Source organism: Epinephelus lanceolatus, chromosome 22 (assembly GCF_041903045.1).
Source record: "Epinephelus lanceolatus isolate andai-2023 chromosome 22, ASM4190304v1, whole genome shotgun sequence".
NCBI lineage: Eukaryota > Metazoa > Chordata > Actinopteri > Perciformes > Serranidae > Epinephelus > Epinephelus lanceolatus.
In genome coordinates, this window is record NC_135755.1 from 15,619,257 (window position 1) to 15,641,503 (window position 22,247).

At 41.8% G+C, this 22,247-nt stretch overlaps 1 protein-coding gene across 1 annotated transcript in view; it reads right to left on the minus strand.

The window, feature by feature from the left end:
- Positions 1-6,038, minus strand: part of gal3st3 (galactose-3-O-sulfotransferase 3) — a 52,245-nt gene extending 46,207 nt beyond the window's left edge. Inside the window, exon 1 of the mRNA XM_033651744.2 lies at positions 5,736-6,038. The gene's annotated coding sequence lies outside the window, so the exon portion shown is untranslated. The remainder of the gene's footprint in view (positions 1-5,735) is intronic.
- Between the last annotated feature and the right edge of the window lie 16,209 nt (positions 6,039-22,247).

Sequence of the window (22,247 nt, forward strand, 5' to 3'; positions counted from 1 at the left end):
TATCTGAGCTCCTTTACAATTCTTCTAGTTGCTGGTGTTTGTTGTTTTTCTCTGTGTAAGTTCTCATGAGAGTCTGAGCTCTACGCTGCTTTACCGTTCCTTTCATTCAAAGCTTTTCTGCTGCTGTTGTGTTTTCTGTTGCCTTTCTTTTCCCCGAATCACCACCAGGAGGGTTTTTGCCCCGCCATGTCTCGAGTAAGAATATCATCTTATAGCCTGGCGGGTTAAATAAAGGTTAAATAATGTATCAGTGTGAATTACCTGACTCTGATTATGCTGCTTGTACGACTTATTATCATGCATCTATCAACTTTATCCTGTAAAATGTAAAATCAATGGCTAGAGCCCGACAAAGTGTCTTAGCTGTCTGATTTGCAACAAATGTGACAATCAATTACACATATAAGTCATTATTTCAGCACAAACTCAAAGCACTCTCTAATTTCAGACTCTCAAGTATGACAATTGGCTGCTTTTCTCTGTTTTACTGCTGATGGGACAAAACAATTTATTTGAAGACCTCTCCTTGGGCTCTGGGAAATTATGAGCATTTCTCGGTATGTTTTAAATTATTTTATGAAGTCAACAGTCAGTTAATTGTAAAAATAATTGTTAATTGCAGCCCTACTGGCCTGACTAACAGCCAAAACAAAAATAAGAATTATAATGGTGTGAAACAGAGAAAGGGAGCAACTGTTATATTTTTGTGAGGCTGTGACCCTCATCATCAGAGGTTTGGAATTTGTACTTTGTGAGGAAAAATGCAATCCAGTCGCCAGTAAAAATGTTGCAGTTGTACGTTTCTCAGAACTATGGATTACATCTGTACATTATTATGCAGAAGATAGAAACTTTACATTTCAACAATGCTGTTTGGGTTTAAAAAAACATGGTTCTGGTGGAACAATCACAGGTGGAGAAGGGGTCAGTGTCTCAGTAAAAAACAACTCGTTTTCATGGCACTGTCCCCGCTGGAAATGCAGCGATATCTCTGTAAACACTTTTCATGACACTATTCCATCTGGAAACACAGCAGTGTCTCAGTAAAGACAACCCCTATTTGTGGTGCTATCCCACCTGGAAATGCAACAATGTCTATGTAACAAACAACCACTTTTCATGGCACCATCCTGGCTGGAAACACAGGGATGTCTCAGTAAAAGACCACCACTTTTCATGGCTCTATCCTGTCTAGAAATGCACTGATATCTCAGTAAAAATGAAACACTTTTCGCAGCACTATCTAGGATGGAAATGCAGCGATGTCTTGTTAAAAACAGCCCTTTTAGTGGCACTATGCGCTGGAAATGCAGCGATATCTCAGTAAAAGTATTTGGTTTTTGTGGCACCATCCTGGCTGGAAACACAGCAATGTTTCTATAAAAGACAACCACCTTTTGTGGCGCTATCCCGTCTGGAAATGCAACAATGTCTACTTTAAAAGCAACCACTTTTCATGGCACTATTCTGGCTGGAAACACAGCGATGTCTCAGGAAAACAACCGCTTTTCGTGGCGCTATCCCATCTGGTAAAGCAGCGATATCTTGGTAAAAATCGAACACTTTTCATGGCACTATCGGCTGGAAATGCAGCAATGTCTCAGTAAAAGACAACTGCTTTTCATGGCACTATTCTGTCAGGAAATGCAGCGATATCTTGGTAAAAATCAAACACTTTTAGATGCACTATCCAGGCTGGAAATGCTGTGACGTCTTACTAAAAACAGCCCCTTTTAGTGGCACTATTGGCTGGAAATGCAGTGATGTCTCAGTCAAAAACAAACACTTTACATGGAACAATCTCCAGTGGAAAATCAGCAACAGGTCACAGAAAAACACCCATGTTTGGTGGCTACAAGGTTGTTATAAACACAGGAATGACTCCCTATAAACAACTGGATTTGTTGTTTGTTGGTCTTGAACAGTCTGCACTGTGGAACCGAAGTCTTGCCTCGGTGTCATGCCATCCATCATACTTGTTGAATAGGCGACTGGCCTGAAAATGTATTATTTAATCATCCATTGATCAAAGATGATCTAAGAAGTAACTTATTTTGTTCCATCACTGGGCTGATTTCAGTACTTTCCAAAACCAGGCTTTAAGTTCGCCTCTATTTACCTACTTAGTGTTCAGATTCAGTCGCTCAGAGGTACTCAGGTGTTCTCCCTACTGTCCTCTGAACCTTCAAACATCCAACTTCAAGGCAACATCTGCAGACAGCCTGACGGTGACTCGGACAAACAGAGGAATTTATGCCACATACCAACATTTCTGAGTCATTTTGCTTCCGGGGGGAAGCTGTAAACAGTGCAGCCTTTTTGGCTCAGGGCCTGAAAAGGAGCATCTTCAGGGACACTGTGCTGTGCAGCAAGCAGCCACAGAGCTGTATATCATAGTCTAATATTGTATAAATAAACTCTTTCCCAGAGTGTTCGCCTTTAAAGGGCGCCCTCAGTCTGAAAAGACTCTTCTGATGAGGTTTAACACGACAATGCAGTGAATCTTAGTCAGCACAACACACTTTATCATACTGACTTTTTTCAAGACGCTTTGTGTACGTGAGTGTGTGTAAGCCCCTATTTATGAGTGTGTGTGTCACTGTTCTAACCTCCTCTACCCCCCTTCGCCTCCATTGTTATTCCCTGCATTGCCATTCTCCAAACAGAGCACACATTCATCACTCGGTCTTGTGCCTTTCTTGCGGACATGCCAGGAGAAAAAAAAAGGAACCTTTTCAGGTCTGTGCTTGTAAATGACCTGCCGCAAAAGGGTTTATTAAGTCACCTCCCCTCCCTCCTCCTAACCTACTTCCTGAAGACACATAGGAGGAGAGGGACAGACACAAAGAGAGGAGACAGACAGACAGACAGATAGACAGGAGCGGGAATGAAGCACATGATTGACATCTGGATATCTTTATTTGAGCTGATAAACACTTAACGCTGTATTTTCAAAAATGTAATAAAATAGGAAAAAAGAGGGGTCAAAACAATCACGACGATGTCAAACAAAAGACCAACTGTGAACAAGATACGTCAGCATGCGAGCTCTTTTTCATATTTGTCTACAGATTATTGTTCCCCACCATCTGCAAACAATTTATTAATGTGTGTGTCAATAGTGAAAAATGTCATCACACAAGGGTGTAGGTTTTGAGTCATCAATTGAAAAGGAGGGGCAAACAAATGAAACAGGAGGTTTGGAGGTCCTCTGCCAGAAAAATTTGAGACACATAGTTTCCTGCATTCAAGTGAATTGTATGCACCAGTTAGAGCCTTTTCTGCATCAATCTGCACCTATGTCATCACAGTTTTACTCATGCACATGTTCTAAATGTAAAGGGCGAGACGTGTCCCGAAATCTAGCCTTGTAGGACATTTCTTAGAAGTGCTTGTTTTGTCTGCCCAACAGTCAAAAACCCGATGATGCTCAATTTACAGTGACATTAAACAAAGAAAAGGAGCAGAATTCTGTGCCATTACACTTGGATGTAGGTTTTGTTTCAACACTGGTAGGGGACAGACATATGAAATGGGGGTTTGAGAGTCCTCTGCCAGAAAATTATGAGCATCAAACACTTAATTTCCTGCATTCTGGTGAATTTTATGCACCAATTTGAGCCTTTTCTGCATCAATTTCCCCAAATCTACACCTATGCAATCACAGTTTTACTCATCCACATGTTCTAAAGGGGGGACATGTCCTTTGCGTCCCCTCCTGAAATCTACACCTGTGCAGTCATCGTTTTCTGGAGCCTTATAAGTGAAGTGAGGTAAAGTGGAAGTGCTTGTTGTCAAAAACCCAATGATACTTGACTGACAGTGACATGAAACAATGAAGAGGAACAAATGAAATGGGAGGTTTGAGGGTCCTCCGCCAGAAAATTTCAAGCACCAAACACATAATTTCCTGCATCCTGTTGAAGTTGTATCCACAGAGTTGCGCCTTTTATGAAATTTAGGTTGTAAACATCTTTAATTTTGTCAAAAAAAAAGTCCTCTGCTAGTTGGACAAATGCACACATCCTCCCCTGAAATCTTCACCAATCCACGGACCTTTTAAGTGATGTCTTCTAAGTGCTTGTTTTGTCCGACCAACAGTCAAAAACCTGATGTAACTCGATTTACAGTGACACGACTCAAAGAAAAGGGGCAAAATTTTGTGCCATTACACATGGGCGTAGGTTTCGTTTCAACACAAATGAAATGGAGGGTCTGGGGGTCCTGCACCAGAAAAATTTGAGCATCAAACACTTAATTTCCTTCATTCTGAATTCTATGCACCAATTTGTGCAATTTGTGTCTTTAATTTTGCCAAAATAAGTCCTCTACTTGGGACAAATGGCCACATGTTCTAAATATTGTGGCTGACGTGTACCCTGCTTCCTTCCCCTGACATCTACACCCATGCAATTGTTTTCTGAAGCCTTTTAAGCGCTTGATTTGTCCTTGGGTGGTAAAAAAAAATCCTAACACTGAGGTCGCAGTGACATGAAACTGAGAAAAGGAGCAAATGTCTTACATTTGAGGAGCTGGAGGTGGTTTTGTCGCACTTTTTATTTTATAAACTACTTTAACTGTGACATATTTGGTGCCGTCTGTGCTGAAAGAAGGAATCTGTTGCTCTTTTTGATCCAAAGTGATTTCCTGGATTCCGATGAATTCGCGCTTTACAAATAAATCTGACACGACTTGATTGATGTCTGTAATTTCAGTCAAACAGCAAACAAATTAATAGACTTATTATCCCAGCATTATGCTCGGTGCAGATTTTCATCAAACGAGCTCCATCACTGTCAAACCAGTTTCCCTGTCCTACTCCCTGCTCTGGGTTTGTAGCTCTTCATTATTATCCATGTCCTCCAGTGCTGCCACATTCAGCCTGCCATCTGCTGCAAATACAAAGCTGGATGACATATTGACAAAATATTTAATTGATGTTGCAGCACCAAACAGGGCAGATGGAAAAACAAAAAAAAAAAAACTTCAGCCAACTTGCAACAGCAATCAACTAATGGAGGGCAAATCTGCGTGACACACATGCAACAATTGGGGTTACTACATCCAGTACGGGATATAAATAGTTTGTCATTAATGGTTGCCCCCCTCTCCTCTCACACACACACACACATAAAAAGGGGGCTCGCGCTGGTTAATCTTCGCGTGCAGTTTAATTAATTTGCCGGCATAGGTGTTCACACTCTTATAATCTGACTGAACAGGCGAAATCAATCATCCAGACAAGCCTCGGGCGCTCAAGGAGACGATCACGATAAACACCCCCCTCCTCCTCCTCCCTTCTTCCCTCATCATCCTCCTCAACACACACACGACGCTTGTAACAGGACACAAACAACACTAAAAATCTCAAAGAGCTCTCTCTCACAAAATGTGGGCCAGATCAGATTAGATTTTTGGGGAGGGAGGATGAAATCACTCTGCCGCGCATCTCCAAATGGCACACATGTCGGGATGGGAATTTCTCCTGGAGACAAAGTGTCATGCCGTAAATCCGTGTTATTAAAACCGCGGTGCGTAATTGTCTCCAGACTGGAGGGCAGCGGAGCGCCGGCGCAACCGAAACAAACATAAACGCCTGTGAATGTGCCACACCGGCCCCGTTTTCTGCTTTACACCGCACCAGACATGTCTACTACTACTCCACTGTGGGGATTAAAGGCGCCATGTAGGACAGGGATGCTGATATTACACAATGGGAACACACCGTCACCCACCTTTGTCATCTCCGAGCGGTGATGGGATGTGACGGTGATTTCTCCCCCCGTGGTCCGGCTCCGTGTCCCGGCCACCCGGCTGACTGCTGCCTGCCCCCGCTCCTCTCCTCCTCCTCTTCTTCTTCTTCCTCTTCTTCTGAGTCTTCTTTATATTTTTAGGAAAGCCTCCTCCTCTTCCTCGCCTACAGTTGGCTCTCCTTCATGTGTTTGGTGTCGGTGCGTGTTCAGGTGTCGCAGTCAGTGAGGCAGCGGATCTGCCGTCTGTCTGTCATCAGAGGCTCCTCGCGACTCCTCGTGCAACCAAACCGCCTCTCTCTCTCTCTCTGTCTCTGTCTCTGTCTCTCTCTCTCTCTCTCTGTCTCTCTCTCTCTCTCTGTCTCTCTCCAGCCAATGCGCGCGCGTTTACGCCTGTGATGCGGGGATGAGTACTGTCGGAGGCTCACGCACGCGCACAGCATGCACATATGGACCTCTCCGCACATTAACGCGCATGGACAATCCTAACGGACCCTCGCATAACTGTGCCAATGACACAGCTCTGTGATATTTGCCTGGAGTGACTCAGTGTGATCCAGGTGATCTCCTTTTATATGTTGTTCACATCATGAGTCACGGTGGCTTCTTTAAAACCAAAGACAACTCCATGTTCTTTATCATCAGTGAGATGTACTGCCATGCCTCGATATGAAAGCATCTGTCATGCAAATAAAGTTGATTTGAATTTGAACTGGAGCTTGATAGCTGACTGATATGTAAATTTTCAGCAGCACAGGGGCTCATTTAGTGATTGGAGGGCCTCAGGCGACACCGGGAACAGGGCCCCCCTCATGCATTATTCTATTGTTGTTACTGAGGATATGTTTGCAAGCATTTAGCAGCTCTGTTCCTACACACAAGCTCTTTTTACAGAGATCACACTATAGGGCCGCGACTATGTTCCTTCTTCATCCCTCTTTTACATTTTTGCAGAGAACCAAACAACGATGGTATCATTCTGCTCCAGTGTGCGATTGATCGAGTGGCGTGACCAGCGTGACGTTTAACACAACTGTGTCAATCTCTAGTGTGACATTACATACCAACACATTCTCACTCTGACCATGTCACATATTGCGTTTTTGGTCATGGACTTTCCACGTCCACATGCATGGTACATGCAAGGTACCCTGGGTGCGTTGGTTGTTGACGTTCAGGGACACCGCGACAAGATCTCCTCTTTCAAGATTCACTTCTGTTTTCACAGGAAATTTAACATTTACATACAGTCTCTTTCAAAATAAACATTCTACATCAGTTCAACACCGCACCGGACAAATTGACCTTTTTTTTCCCTCCAGCAACAAAAACACAGTTAGGTTTAGGCAGCAAAAGTACGTGGTTAGGTTTAGGAAAAAAGAACAGGGTTTGGCTTTAGAATCTGATGAGATGCTAACACCGCTCCCCAGGTGAAAGACGGTATTTGTTGGACCCATCCACCACCACTCCCGCTCTCTCCATTTGGACTTTGGTTGCCTTAACTTTTGTCCTTGTCCTGCAGCTTTTCCCCCTGACGCCACCAGTCGATGTTATACTATAACGGTAGTCTCTATGAATGTAGAGTCTGTAGGCAAACCCCGGAGATCTTGCCTCCGGAAGAAGAGCGTAAGAGCCCTGGTTTCCAGTTGTAGGCTGTTTGTAGTCCGCGTGATATTGACCAATCACGTTTGAGCCGGCTGCAGTTGTTGCCAGGTTAAACGCTCCGTACAGTGAACTAACGAGGCGGAACGTAATTGGCGTCACTGCAAACTCTGAATCCATCGCAATGGTTCAGCATATTTACTTATATATAAACGGAAGTCGAAAAAGGAAATTCGCCTCCTCAAACCGGAATGCCAAAAAATCGGGGATCTGCCCCCAGAGGCTGTATCGCCGAATACAGACGCCGAATACAGCCGATGGGTTCCGAGAATGCTATAACGGCAACCGGCCATGTATCATGCCGATGTTAAAGGACACCTTTTTTTGTTGGTTTCTGATGCCACAAGTCACTGCCCAAGCACTGGATTTCAACGACTTCGGAGTGAGACCGTGCTCAACAAACACATCGGCAGCGCTTTCTAAACAGCAACAATGGTAAAACGCACCAATCACAATCATTAGCCTTCTCTGTTAGGACAGTAAGGACATCCATTTTTTGGATTCCTGCACCTTATACTTCATTCTGCTTGACTTAGACCTTTTGTCCTCATTTGTGGACATTTTTTGTGCCATCTAGTGGTAGTAAGAGCACAATACACTAATCCATGTAAGAACAAGATGGCAGCCATCTCTGCCAAGTCAGTCTGCAGCTGATCCCGACACAAAAGTGGACAAGGTCCAAAACCTGATCACATTTTATGGTTGAAACTTGTTTATTTATGTTTGTAGTTTGACATAGCATACTGATTTTACTAATTTTAAGAATGAAGTAAAGATAATATTTAATACAGAATATGAGTGTACAGGGTGAGAAGGAAACTTTCTTCCTCTTTGAGTTAGCCACTAGCTGCTAACAGCTGCTTTTTAAATCTCCTGTGTTTGATTGTCAACGTTATATGAAATCAAAGCGCAATATCTGTTCCACTCATGGACACATCTGTATGGCTTTACATTGTACACAGACCTTGTTTCAGGGTCATGACTACCTCAGTGTCTGACTCAGAGGCAAGACAACTGTGCTCTCCCTTTCTGTGATTGTATCTTATATACTGAGGAATGAGGCGGCATAACAGCACGATTTTCCTGCCTTGAGCAGGCATTGTAAAAGAGGCTTGTCATTGTTACTCAGGATACTGACTGGTATGTGTGCAAGTATTTAGCAGCTCTGTTCCTACACACCAGCCCTTTTTACATTTGTATGGACCGCTGCTAAGTCCTGTCTTTATCCCTCTTTTGCATTTTTACACAGAGCCAGACAACAGTGGCATCATTTCCCGTCAGTGTGTGATTATAGACTGCATCCTGGCATCCGGGCGCGCAGTTAACAGTGTCAGCCTCTAGTGTGACATATAACATTTGCGTCAGCAGCGCTTTATATACAATAACATTAATTTGCAGACATTTTGGCTGCTGTTCTTCTTTGAGTTAGCTGCTAACGGCTTCTAGCTCCTTTTTAAATCTCCTTTTGGGACACACACATAAACATTTGGCTCTGTTACGACCTCTCAGTGTGGATTAAAGGTGAGGCAACTCTGTCCCTCCATTCAGCAGTCATACCACATGTACAAAATGACGAGGCAGCGATATTCCCACGTTGTTTCTGGTGCCCAAAGCAAGTGTTTCTGGATTGTTATCCTTTCTTCCTGTTCTTTCCTAGACAGGCTTGAATATATCGTAGCTGATTAATATGTGGGGACTTAAGTCAATTTTGAAGGATGGAGAAACTAGCACTTTTGGGATCCTCTGCAATTTAGAGCATCAAACATTTTCCTGTATTCTGGTGGATTTTTATGCACCAATTTGTTGACCTGTACAATCACTCCTGCGGCGTACCCTCTGCGGACTTTGTGGCGCCATAACAATGTCAGCAAACACAAAAAATGTTTCTGCAAACCACAGATCTGAACACGTGTATGCTATTATGTAGTGGACTTTACGTTTCTTTACGTTTCAACACTGTGGTAAATGTGAGGATAGGGTTAGACACAAAAAACACTTAGCTATGGTCAGGAAAAGATCAAGTTTGACTTAAAATACCCAGTTTTGGCTGCAGAGTCTCAACAGGAAATGCAACAATGTCGGGCTTAAAAAAAGCAGCCACATTTCGTGGCACTGGTCTCGAACAGTGGTCTGCTTGCCAGACGTCTTGCCTAGGAGACACGCCATCCGCCATCCTCTCCACCTCCTGATGACTGAATCAGCTCATGTTCTACGTGACTTTAGCAACCTTGGTATGTTACATTTGAAACGTACTGATGTAATCCATCCATAGTTTGCTTGAACGTACAATGCCAATGTTTTCTCCTGGCGACTGGGCCGATTTCCTGCTTTGCTCCTGACAGACAAAAGTCATAATTCCTATGGCCACTAGAGGGCATTGTCACTGTAATGTTAAAGAAAGACAGTGTCTTTGATATTGTCTTTTTTCTTGGTGGGACAGTCTGGTGAAAAAAGTTAAATATTAATATGTGATCCTGGAGAAGCTTTATAAACACTGAGAAAATAACCCTTGAAAGATGCTTCAATGTTGCATTATGGGAAATGTAGGATCCAGTGTTTTCTGGAGCTTGACCAATACTAGGAACAAGAAGTCAGGATATCTCAACATTTCCTGCTGATTTCTGAATATTCTCCTTAAAAATATGTTGCTTGTGAGTCCTCCAATGTTATGCAAGTATAATGCCAATTTGCTCAAGTGCCCCTTTAATGTCTCTGCTGTATCCTGTTAGCTTAGGGGTTTGAGACACCATCGCTGCTGCACTGATCCAAGCCGGCTGAAGATCTTTGTTGCAAGTCATCCTCTGTCTCATTCTCCTTATTTCCAGTAAGTCTTTTACTGCATGCTATGCACATAAAAGGCAGAATATACTTCTGAAAAGGTCCATTTATGTTGGGCGCTTGTTAATTTTATAATGCCTGCACATAGTCTCATGAAATTGGAGCTGAAGCTGTGTGTGTTCACGTGAGCTAAATCCACTGTATTTTACTTCTCCTAGAATATTCTGTCGTATTAGAAACTCATCTACATTTATATTGACTGTACTATATAGATTAAGTTGAACTCTTTTGTATGATTTTCTTCATAAAGTGCTTCATGGCGAGTAACTGCGACTCTATAGCAAGTTTTAAAAGACTTCATTGTACTTCATGGTCATTCTATCATCATAGTTTTCTTCACTTCCAGTAGAGACTTATAATGAGTCACTGGTAGCCTACTTAAAAGACAATTTATAGCTGGTGACCTTATTGTGCTTTCTGGCTTTTACCTCCTATTAAATCCCACGACTTTTTGATGTTATATTTGTGCCTCTCTATAATTGCTGGATGTTTTTTTTCCAACGAGGCTCCAGATCCTTGCTGGATCACAACAGACAGATTGTTTGAGTAATGATCTGGACTCTGGGGTGTAATGATTAAATGAGGTATTGTGTTTGGTAGCCACTCCGCAGCATATTGCCTCCTCCATATGGGTCATTATTCTAGGGAGGAACAGGAGGCTCTGATTAGGCAATGCTGTCTCTTCTTCCTATTGATCCTCTCTGTGATGAGCTGTAGAGTTTGTTCAACGCCCCAGTGGCATTATAATTCATTGTTTTTAGCTTGTTTGTGGTTCAGCAATAATGCATGACACCACTGTGCTGAATTGACAATATTTGTTTTAAGGAGCAATTTTCTAATTGATTGGATGGATTCTTTTGTTTCCTGTCATGTTTTTTTTTTATGGCCTGTGATTGATTTCATTGAAAAATGAATGGAGATTTTATCTTGTCAATGTAATGTGTTTACTGTTGTCTTAAAGACAGCGCTTAAAGAAATATTTCACTGCTGGAAAGATGGTCCAATCTTAAAACTAGGCTGTCTGTGCAGTAGAAAGATGCAAATACTTTTGAAATTGGTGCTACATTCAATTCAATTCAATAGAACTTTATGTATCTTAAAGAAAATTCTTGTGCTTCAAATTACAGTAACCACAATTTAACGTTCACAACCAGTAACAACCAGAACAACCAGTGGTTCCCCTGGTCAGGGTCACTCACTGGGCCCAGTTTAAGAACGATAAAGTATTAGATATCTGGCAAAGTATACAAATACACAAGATAGAAGAGTTTTTGACAAACTTCTCCTCTCTCTGCACTCGGGAAATGAGAAACTCTGAGGCGGACTGCTGCGTCACCTTCGCTGACTCCACCAAGATTTGTTTTTGCTTTATTACTTTCAGCTTTCCTCCACTCCGGCACTGCGCCTTATCGGACCAATAGACCCTCCCAGTGGTAGGAGACATATTGTGAACTTCTCCGTTTGACACAATGGCGACAAGCTGGCAACGAACAGTCTCCTATTACAGTTAAACTGCAACTTAAAACATTTGGGGTGAAAGATTGACAACTCACTGACAGAATCTTGGTTTAGTTTTTTCAGCTTCCATTTTCACTGTGCAGGAGGCAGTATAGCACCCACTTACTGTTCACAAACTCTCGCTAATACAGCCAAACACAGCACTGAAATTTGTTTCTAGAAACATTTTAGGCAATAAATCAGCAGTGCAGTAAACTAATCTTGATTTATATTCAGCTAGCACTGCCTAGTTTTACCATTTCATCAGATTTTGGTCTAAGTTTGAGAAAGAGAGAGGCCGGTCTGTCTCTTGACCTGCTTCCATACTCCGTCCGTGGTGGTGGTGGCATGGGTGGCAGGCAATACGAAAACATGCAAGTACATTCTGTGACATCCCAGGAAAGCCAGTGAAACTCTGCCAGATGACACAAATGGTGCAAAACTTGTCATCCAGCATTTTGCTGGAGGGGAATGTCAGGGCACTGGTTAGATGGAGATAAGGTTACCACAGTTCATTTACACATATCACATTGTTTTGATACAAAGCTGGTTGAAAATTCGTGAAGTATCCCTTTAGTAAGTCACTCCCTACACTTGAAAACCAGTATAGAAATATGTTAAAGAGGAATTTTGTTTTTGCCACTGACAGGCTCAGATTTCTATTTATTTTTCTTTAACCAGAAACAGCCCTGAAACCGTCACTACCAAACCCACCAGACTCCATTTATATAAACAGTTATTTCATCAATATTAAACACACTTCATTTAAAGTCGACAGAAATAAAATGAAACTTAGAAAACACACCTTGGCTCATCTTCCAACTGTTCCAACAATCACCCACTCTGGTTTGGTTGAAATAAACCCTTAATTCACCCAGTTAGATGTAGAAACATGCTGGATCTATACACACTTAAATGACTTTATTTAAATGGAGTCTGGTGAGGTTGGTAATGGCCATTTTGGGGCTGTTTCTTGTTAAACAAAAAGGATCTTACTTATTAACAAAAAGGTCTATCTCTGTAGGGATCATTTCCATAATGTTGTCAGAGACTTACAAAACAATTTGAGTGGCAAAAACAAGCACTTTTAGTGGACGTAGATTGACGATACCGTGATTGTCTTCTTGCTGCTGACTGCCTTTCTCTATTTTCAAAAAAATCTTGTTTCCATTAGTCACTCGGACAGAAAAACATGGGAAATTAGGGTCCAGGTTGAAAAATGCCTAAGTTACCTTTTAAGAGTCACAACCACAACTCTCCATAAGTACTTTTATTGACTTCATCCACACAGGAATCCGGCAGAAATGATACGAGGGAAAGTGTAGAAGTGACTGCACAAACATAATCAGCTGTATTTGTCATGGTTACTTTCAGTCATGTGTCTTATCCTGAGGTATATTTACTTTTATGAGCTCTCTGCGAGAGGAGTTTCATTACTTCGTACAGGTATTTATGACCATTTTGCTTTCTCTTGATCTTAGCTTACACTCTGGATTTTGATTTAAAAGCTTCTTGTGCTCTGTGACGGGTAAAATACCTTCAATTTCTCTTCTATATAGCAAAAGCCAAAGTAAATGTCTCATCTTTTTTTCTCCAGTGGATGAATGTTACAGACCTGTCCTCTGTATTTTGTCTAAAGTTTGAAAAGAAGTGAAACCAGGACAAAGTCACAGACCATGCATTTTTACAAACATGGCCCCTGCTCCCCGTACGCCTGCAGACTGTGAGGGGGCTCCGTTGCGAGGCGCCGTCCCCCGGACACGCTTGGCTTCATCTTCCATTCGAGCTGTCAGGGTGCAATCAGCAGACGTGGAGAGCACTCTGGCTGGGCTGTGACATTACTCTGACCTCTGCGGGGTCCCTCACACCACTAACAGGCCCCACCGCCCCTCTGCGGAGGAGCTGAATAATTCAGCGTCATGAGGTTGTGGACGGTGTCACCAGTAAAGCATGGCCAGGGTAAATGGTTTGATTCCCATTGGGATCAGCCAAGCTATAAACACTTTGCACTTGTGGGGTTGTGAGGCACACTGAACATCAGAGCACACTATGTGTTTCTAACTATTTCTATCACTGAATTTTATTGCCCTCTGCCATCTGCTGGGTCCCACTTTTATTAAATTTCATTTTATTTCATAGACTACTTTAACTTTTCGGGATATTCTTGAAAAAGAAACTTTGGTGCTTTCATGTTTTGACCTTCATGATGGATCAAACTATTGGATCTAAATTGTTTTGGTGTGAGTTGCAGAGTGTTGGAGATATCAGCCTTAAAGATATCTATGTTCACTCCAATATAATGGAACAAGATGGCACTTGGATAGTGGAGAATACATGCATGCAAGAGCCTGAAATGTGAACATTAATGGCATTGAAAATAGGACTATATACTGCTTCATTAGAGTGTACAAGGTTAACCACAGATGTCTGAGCTTCTCACCCTATCTCTAAGGCTGAGCCCACCCACCCCACTGAGGAAACTCATTTCGGCTGCTTGTATCAGCGAGCCGAACCACGGAGCCTCTAGCTCTAGGATCCAAGAGCCATTTAACGTTTGATGAAGGAGGAGAATGGTTGGAGGACGGATGAATGGATGATTTTCTCTGTACAATAAACAATAAATCAATCAATCTTACGTGCTGGGTTAGCATATTATACAACTCCCAAATGAGATATCATCATCTGTTACAAAGTCAGATACACACATTAAATTAAATGCTTAGCTAACAATGACTCAACTAAAACAAATAATGATGACAGATGACTATACTAACATAGATTGATGAAATCGACCTTGATCTGCGCCTTAAAACAAATATACGTCTGTGGACGTATGTGGGGCTTAGGCCTATAGATATGAATATAATTATGATTAATTTCTTCTGTTTGCCACATGTGCATATTAACTCTTTTAAGGTAAAAAAAAAACGTGCCGCCGTGTCCACGTATGTTCGTGACCATGCATGCACAAGCAGATATTACGTCACAAGCTAAAATCTCACTCCAGCCCTCTGACCAAAGTTGGCAACCCTGCACCCCACCCTAATGTAACCTCCCCTTTTCTAAACCAGTGGTTTTCAAACAGTTTGGGCCCAAGGCACACCAAGGGGCATGCCAAAATCTCAAGGCCCACCTGTAGCCTATTTATATCTGTGCACAACATGCTGTGTGTTAGCTAGCTCAGTGCTGCTAGGTGAGCTAGCAGTAGATGCACACTTCCTTCTGTGCAGTGATACAGTTGGCAGGTGTAGTTTGGTAGAAAGAAAATAGTTCCTACATGAAACTGCTCACAACAAGGTCTGATTGTCTTGATTGAATAACCGGGTCATGATTTCTGAAAAGAGACGTTGCTGTTGAGTTTTTCAAATGTATTTTTTCCATTATATTGGAGAGAAGGCACACATCTCTATGGCCGTTATCTCTATTACTTGGCAACTCGCATCAAAAACTGCTTTTAGGCCTTGTGTTTTCAGGTTGTCCATCTGTCTCATTTTCAAGAATGCCTTGAGGGAATTTCCTCAACTTTGGCACAAACTTCCACTTGGACTCCAGGATGAACTGATTAAATTTTGGTGGTAATACTATGTATTGTAAAGTGACCTTGGGTTTTTTGAAAGGCGCTATATAAATTAAAGTTATTATTATTATTGTTATTATTAATACATCAAAGGTCAATATCACTGTGACCTTGTCTGTCTCACTCTCATGAGCACAATATCTCAAGAACACCCTGAAATATTCCTTTTTTTTTTTTTTTTTTGACACAATTTGACACAAACACCCACTCGGATTTAACGATAAACTGATTAGATTTTGGTGGTCAAAGGTCAATGTCTCTGTGACCTTGCATTCATCTCATTCTCATGAACGTGATATCTCAAGAAGGCCTGGAGGGAATTTCCTCAAGTTTGTCACAAACTTTCACTTGGACTCCAGGATGAACCGATTAGATTTTGATGGTAATACATTAAAGATCAAAATCACTGTGACCATGTCTGTCTTATTCTCTTGAACACAATATCTCAAGAGTACCCAGAGGATTTTTTTTCAATTTGGTACAAACATCCACTCAGACTCAATTATAAATTGATTTGATTTTGGTGGTCAAAGGTCAAAATCACTGTGACCATTCATTCTCATCAATGCAATATCTCAAGAAGGCCTGGGGGTAATTTCCTAAAATTTGGCACAAGCGTCCACTTGGACTCCAGGATGAATTGATTAGATTTTGGTGGTCATAGGTCAAAATCATGAACACAATATCTCAAGAACACCTTTAAGTTTTTTGTTTGTTTTTTTTTAAATTTGGCACAAGCATCCATTTGGACTCAATGATGAACTCATTAGATTTCGGTGGTCTAAATTCATATTCACTGTGACCTTGCATTCGTCACATTCTCATGAACACAATATCTCAAAAAGGCCTCAGGTTTGGCACAAACATCCTCTTGGACTCCAGGATTAACTGATTGGAATTAGGTGGTTGAGAACTCAAGAATTCTTCCACTAATTATGACAAAGTTTCACACAAATGTCTAACAGGACAACATGATGAAGGGACGGCATTACATATCCAAAATGTCAAGGGTCAACTTTACTGTGACATCATAATGAACAACCGTATGGCGGTAATTCTAGTTTACTACTTGCTTACAAAGTCCACAGAGCACCACATGACCTGCATCACTGACCTCCTTATCCATTATGAGCCTCTTCTATAGGTCATCTGTGGTTACACCGAGGGTTAAACGATGGTGAGGGTTTGTTTTTACAGTCCTATAGCTGCTTGTATACTCAGTCACAATGAATTCCTCCAACATTAACACTGTCTTAAAGCATCTGACGGAAAACATTCCCTTTCTCATGAGCTTTTCATTAACTTTGTTTGCTTGTTTAGCGCACAGTGTTTGCATTTCACTCCTCTTTGCTTCTGTGTGAAGGACATTGTATCTTCCCCCTGCACTCTAAAAATAAAGTTTTGCTTGTCTTGCTTCCTTGCACTGGACACCGAAACAAGAGCTGTTTCACCTTCTTGAAGTTTTTAATAAGAGAAATATAACAGACTCCAGGTCAGTGCTAATGGGGTGGGGGTGGGGGTGGGGAGAGTGCCTCATTTAGTACAGATAAAACCTCCACTGTTCCAAACAGGGCTGTCAACACTTCCTGTCAGCGCTGCTGCACACTGCCCTCCGAACACACACACACTTCTCTTTGTCAGCTTCTTTCTTTTTCCTCATACCTCTTCTTCCTCTCTTTGCTCCCTCCATCCCTGCTTTCTCCTCTTTTCCCTGTTCTTTCCTGTCGTTCTGAATCTGCTCGAGACAATGTTCAGGTAGTGATTAGGTTTCACTCTGCTTTCCAGCTCTGTGGTCTCTCTTGTGTGTGTGTGTGTGTTTCTGGACGTATATACAGTATGTGTGCGTGTTAATGAAATCCCCCCTCCTTTGGGCTCAGGTGTCACCGCAGCTTTCCGTGCACTCCTTTGAACAGAGAGCTCAGCGCCGAGGATCAACATAAGGGCAAAGGTTTTAGACAGTTTCCCATGTACCAAATAAATTAACTGCTGCTGTGTGGGCGATGTGTGCGTATGCGTATGTGTGTGTGTGAGACAGGGGGGAAAAGGACTGCTCAGCACACACACAGCAGTGTTTTGAGCCTGGTGCACACTGGCTCAGCCCTCTTAAAGCCTGTGGTCATATTACTGAGCACGGGGTCAAAGGTCAAAGCCAATGAGCCACCACAAACAGAAGGAGCTGTGTTCGAGCTGAGCTGCCACTCGGCTTTCTCCTGTGTAAAACACCGGCCTCTCGGTGTTGTTTTGAGGTAACGATGGACGCGTTTCTGGATCAACACCCATGGTAGACGGGCGCACGTGCACAGTGGTGAATATGTGTCACTCTCTATACTTATCATCCCAAATTTAGTTGGAGCAGGTTTGATTCTAGAAGCTTTTATTTTAGACTCACGACCCAGATTTCTTTTTACACGCCACAACACGGTCATCTGCTACCTCCTGTGGCTTATCTCCACTATCAAAGAAGATGAGAAGAGGTATGATAGGGATGTATAGATAACACACACATACACACACACACACACACACACACACACACACACACACACACACACACAGAGCGGACTCCTCTGAGAATCAGTCATCAGCTTAGTGGTGGTCTCAAACGCAGAGCTTTAATCTGCAGATCGACTTTGTAACAATAATCTATACACATTATGAAATTGAATTGGAGGCCACCACCACATACGGCAGGAAGCAATCACTATTACTGCCTGCAACCTTCATGACGGTTTAGGTTTATCCATATGATACAATCTTCTGCGTCTACATAACCCCCTCCTCTTCCTCTTCCTCTGACCCTGATAACATCACATGCTGTTTCTGCCCCACTCCTATTTGCACATACACCTGCAGTTTGTCTCATCATCATCATCATCTGAGAGCTTTGAATAATTTAGCCCATTTATGAGCCTATTTTATAATTACTAATGACCATTTTCTGACTTGAGTGAATTTTTCCCAGCCTGAAGGCGGCCACTGGTATCTGTTCATTTCACTATATGAAAATCAGCCGTCAGAGATTTTGCAAATCAAAATGAAGTCGTTCAGGCTCATTTATACTCCCTCTATGTATGAAAATAGATATATTCACTTCAACATTGTTAATATCACTGCCCACATACTTCCATGCATCCTTTATGCTGGCACAGATACAGCCACCTGATGCCGCCAGAGGGCAGAGTCAAAAGTTTCTGAAAAACAAAACATGGCGACGGTAGCTGTGGTAGCATTGTAGATGGTGGTGGTCTCTGAGGCCATTAAATACATTGCGACATATGGACGGATAATTCTCTTCACTATATTAGTTTCCCTCGGAGGGTCTTGACGGGGGTACTGTGGGAGTGCAGCAATTTGGTGCAGCTTCTGCAGTGATGTGGGCACTGCGCTGGACTGTCATGGTGAAGAGGGAGCTGAGCCAGAAGGCGAAGCTTTCGATTTACTGGTCCATGAGCTCTGGGTAGTGACCGCAAGAATGAGATCGCTGATACAAGCGGCCGAAATGAGTTTCCTCAGTGGGGTGGGTGGGCTCAGCCTTAGAGATAGGGTGAGAAGCTCAGACATCTGGAGGGAGCTTGGAGTAGAGCCGCTGCTCCTTTACATCCAGAGGGGTCAGTTGAGGTGGTTTGGGCATCTGATCAGGACGCCTCCTGGGTGCCTCAGGAGGCATCCCAAGAACACGCTGGAGGGATTACATATCTCATCTGGCCTGGGAGCGCCTTGGGGTCCCCCAGGAGGAGCTGGAAAGCGTTGCAGGGACGTCTGGGGTACTTTGCTAACTCTGCTGCCTCGCGACTTGGCCCCAGATAAGCGGATGAAAATGGATGGATGGTATATTATATGGTTTGGTTTTGCCATTTTTTAAAATGTCTTCATCGTGTCCTATGGTCGTATCTCGCTTGGGCTATGCTACGCTGCCCCCATGATTTCCAGTTGCACTTGTATCTGTAGGCTTTCATAAAACGTGCACAAATACAATAAAATGAACACAAAGTATGTACAGAAGGCGCCGTCCCTGTCAATATCATAGACTGTATTAAAGATGGACAAAATGACGTGCTCCCCAAAAGTGAAGCCCAAACATCTTGTTCACTGCATTTTGGCTGGCTGTAGTATAGTCTCCTGAGACCCTGTATCTTCATATATGGACATCCAATTTTTGATTTCCTGATTCTACTTAACTTAGACCTGTTGTCCTCAATCGTGGACACTTTTTTGTGCCATCTAGTGGCAGTAAGAGCACAACACACTAATTAATGTAAAAACAAGATGGCTGCCATTCTCTGCCAAGTCAGTCTGCAGCTGATCCTGGCACAGAAGTGGACAAGATCCGAAACTTGATCACACTTTATGGTTGAAACATTTATGATTGATAATGTTTGTAGTTTAATATGGCAACAAATTTGACAAATTTTAGCAACAGGAACAAACTAAGACGTTGTTAATTAGGAAGTACTCATTTGACGACATTGGGACTTTATTATCGTCTTATTCGAAGACATTGGGTCTTAGTTATCGTCTACAGTGTTTAGTTTTTATTCTTATCAGATCTTACTCCCAAATAGCTAGGAGAAATTAAAAATGCATACCAAACAAACGTTCGGGTCTCAGGAGGATCAGTCATAAAGCCCACCTCCTCAATGTTAGTGGATGGGACATGAGCCAAACTAAAAACTCAAAGTACACATCAAATAAAGGTTTCCCAAAGATAGCGTCTGTCGCATTAAGTAGTTCTTATCACGCTGATGTATGTTCAAGTGTTCATTTTTTATAAAAGTTAGATTTGTTTGGTGCTATAAAAAGGCGGTTTAACATTATGATTGACAGCTGTGTGTGCCAATTGGTGTGCTTGTGATCAGTGGTGCTGATCACGATTGTTCAAACGGGTGTTTGGGTGGGAACATGACACAGTGGAGAAGATTGCTACTTTGCAGACTCTAGCTCCACCAGCGCAGGATGGCAGCAGCTGTATCCGGGATATTTTGCCATTTAGTTTGTACAGTTGTTGTACAGTTTTGTAAGTGGAGACGTGTCTATCATTATATACAGTCTGTTGTATGTATGCATATCAAGTGTTGAGCATAATGTGCCCTTAGTGCCAAAAACTGCAGTTCTACTAATGGCCACTTGAGGGCAGCTCCAGAAGGATTGAATCCTCAATGAATACCCATCTTTAGAGCAGAAAGAAACATATTTACAACCTGGCGCAAAAACAGTTTTGCTCTCTATAGTTAATTTCAACATTTGTGATAACTGTACACGAGATGAATTTTTATAGAACTCACCCATTTACATTTTGTTAAGGCTTAAAATTGCACATAATTAAGGGCAGGTGTCTTTGAGTGACAGGCTGTATACGAGCGGTCACTTTAATCTGTAGGTCAGATCCACCCCTCACTCCTCTACAGCTCCACCTACATGTCCAAATATGGTCACATCTGGATCCAAAAATCCAAGATGGCGACAGCAAAGATGCAGAACTCGAGACTTTAAAACAGGAGTCCACTTACCATTGGATAACATCAACTACATAGCTACGTCCATCATTTTATAGACTCTGATATCAATGAGCAGGAGTGCTTGGCAGCAATATTTTGATTCATTCATTCAAGTTCATGAAGTGTTTTATGTCATTTATTGGATTGGTCACAATATACATTTATATCTGGGTTGTTTTTTTGCACTTTATCACAATATAAAATAGTATCATAATAAAAAAAATACATATGGTAAATAGGCTGCACTTATTTAGGGCTTTTCTTGCAACCACTCAAAGCACTTTACAGTACAGGCACCATTCACACACATATTTATAAACTGATGGCTGAGGCCACCATACAAGGTCACCTGCTCATGAAATAAACATTCACACACACTCACTCACACAACAATGGCACAGCCATCGGGGGCACCTGGGGGTTCAACATCTTGCCCAAGGACACTTTGACATGTAGGCTGCAGGGGCCAGGCGTCGAGCCACCGACCTTCCAACTGCTGCAGCTGCTCTTCTTCTTCTGCTACAGCCCCTCCATGACACTATGATTTAAGATTTATCCATATCACCTGCCAGCGATCTGTCATGATTGACGTGACTGAATGACTGCTGCTGTATTAGCTGTTGTCACTTGTCAGAGTGATGTTATTGTTGCAGTGTGTGTGTGCAGATTGATTTGAAAGACTGCGTATTGATTTAAAAAACAAAAGAAGAATTCTGTCCCATCACCTTGTGAAAACCACATCTAAAATTAAAGAAGTCCCTCTGTCTTTAAACAGTGGAGAAGAAAAGGTGAAAAAATTCTCTATTCTCTCTATTCATTAGCTGTATTTGCAGAGTAAAATCTTGCATATACTTTAAAACATGTAATCATTCTATTAAGTGTGATGCACTGGAGGTAACCAAACAACAGTTTATGAAATAGGTACCACTTTTACAAACCACACTATTAAAATGCAACAATTAATATATAAAAATGTGACCCTTACAGGGGTCATTCTGACAGGCTCTTGCTTTACATTTCACAAGTTACAGGTCCAAACTTGGGAAAGCTGCTTTTAACTATAATGCATCTGACTCCTGGAAGAAAATACAGTTCCTTATTAAATTCAGTTCACTGATATCTTTTGGACATTTTAGAAATTTAATCCTAAACCTCCTAAGCTATGCTTGTAATCGTTTTATATAACTGTATTTTATATTTAATATATTTTTTAATCAATCAAATTATCTACTTTTGTGGCAAAATTGTAGGACTTTTTATATAACAATATTTTATTTTACATTTTAATTATTCTAAATTATTTATTAAATTATTTTCCCAATTGAAAAGTTTTAATGTTTTTTTTTTTGTTTTTTTTTTAATAATTTTTATAATGGCATTTCTTTTCTCAGTCAGTGTCTTTTTGTAGTTTATTCTTTTTCCTTTTTC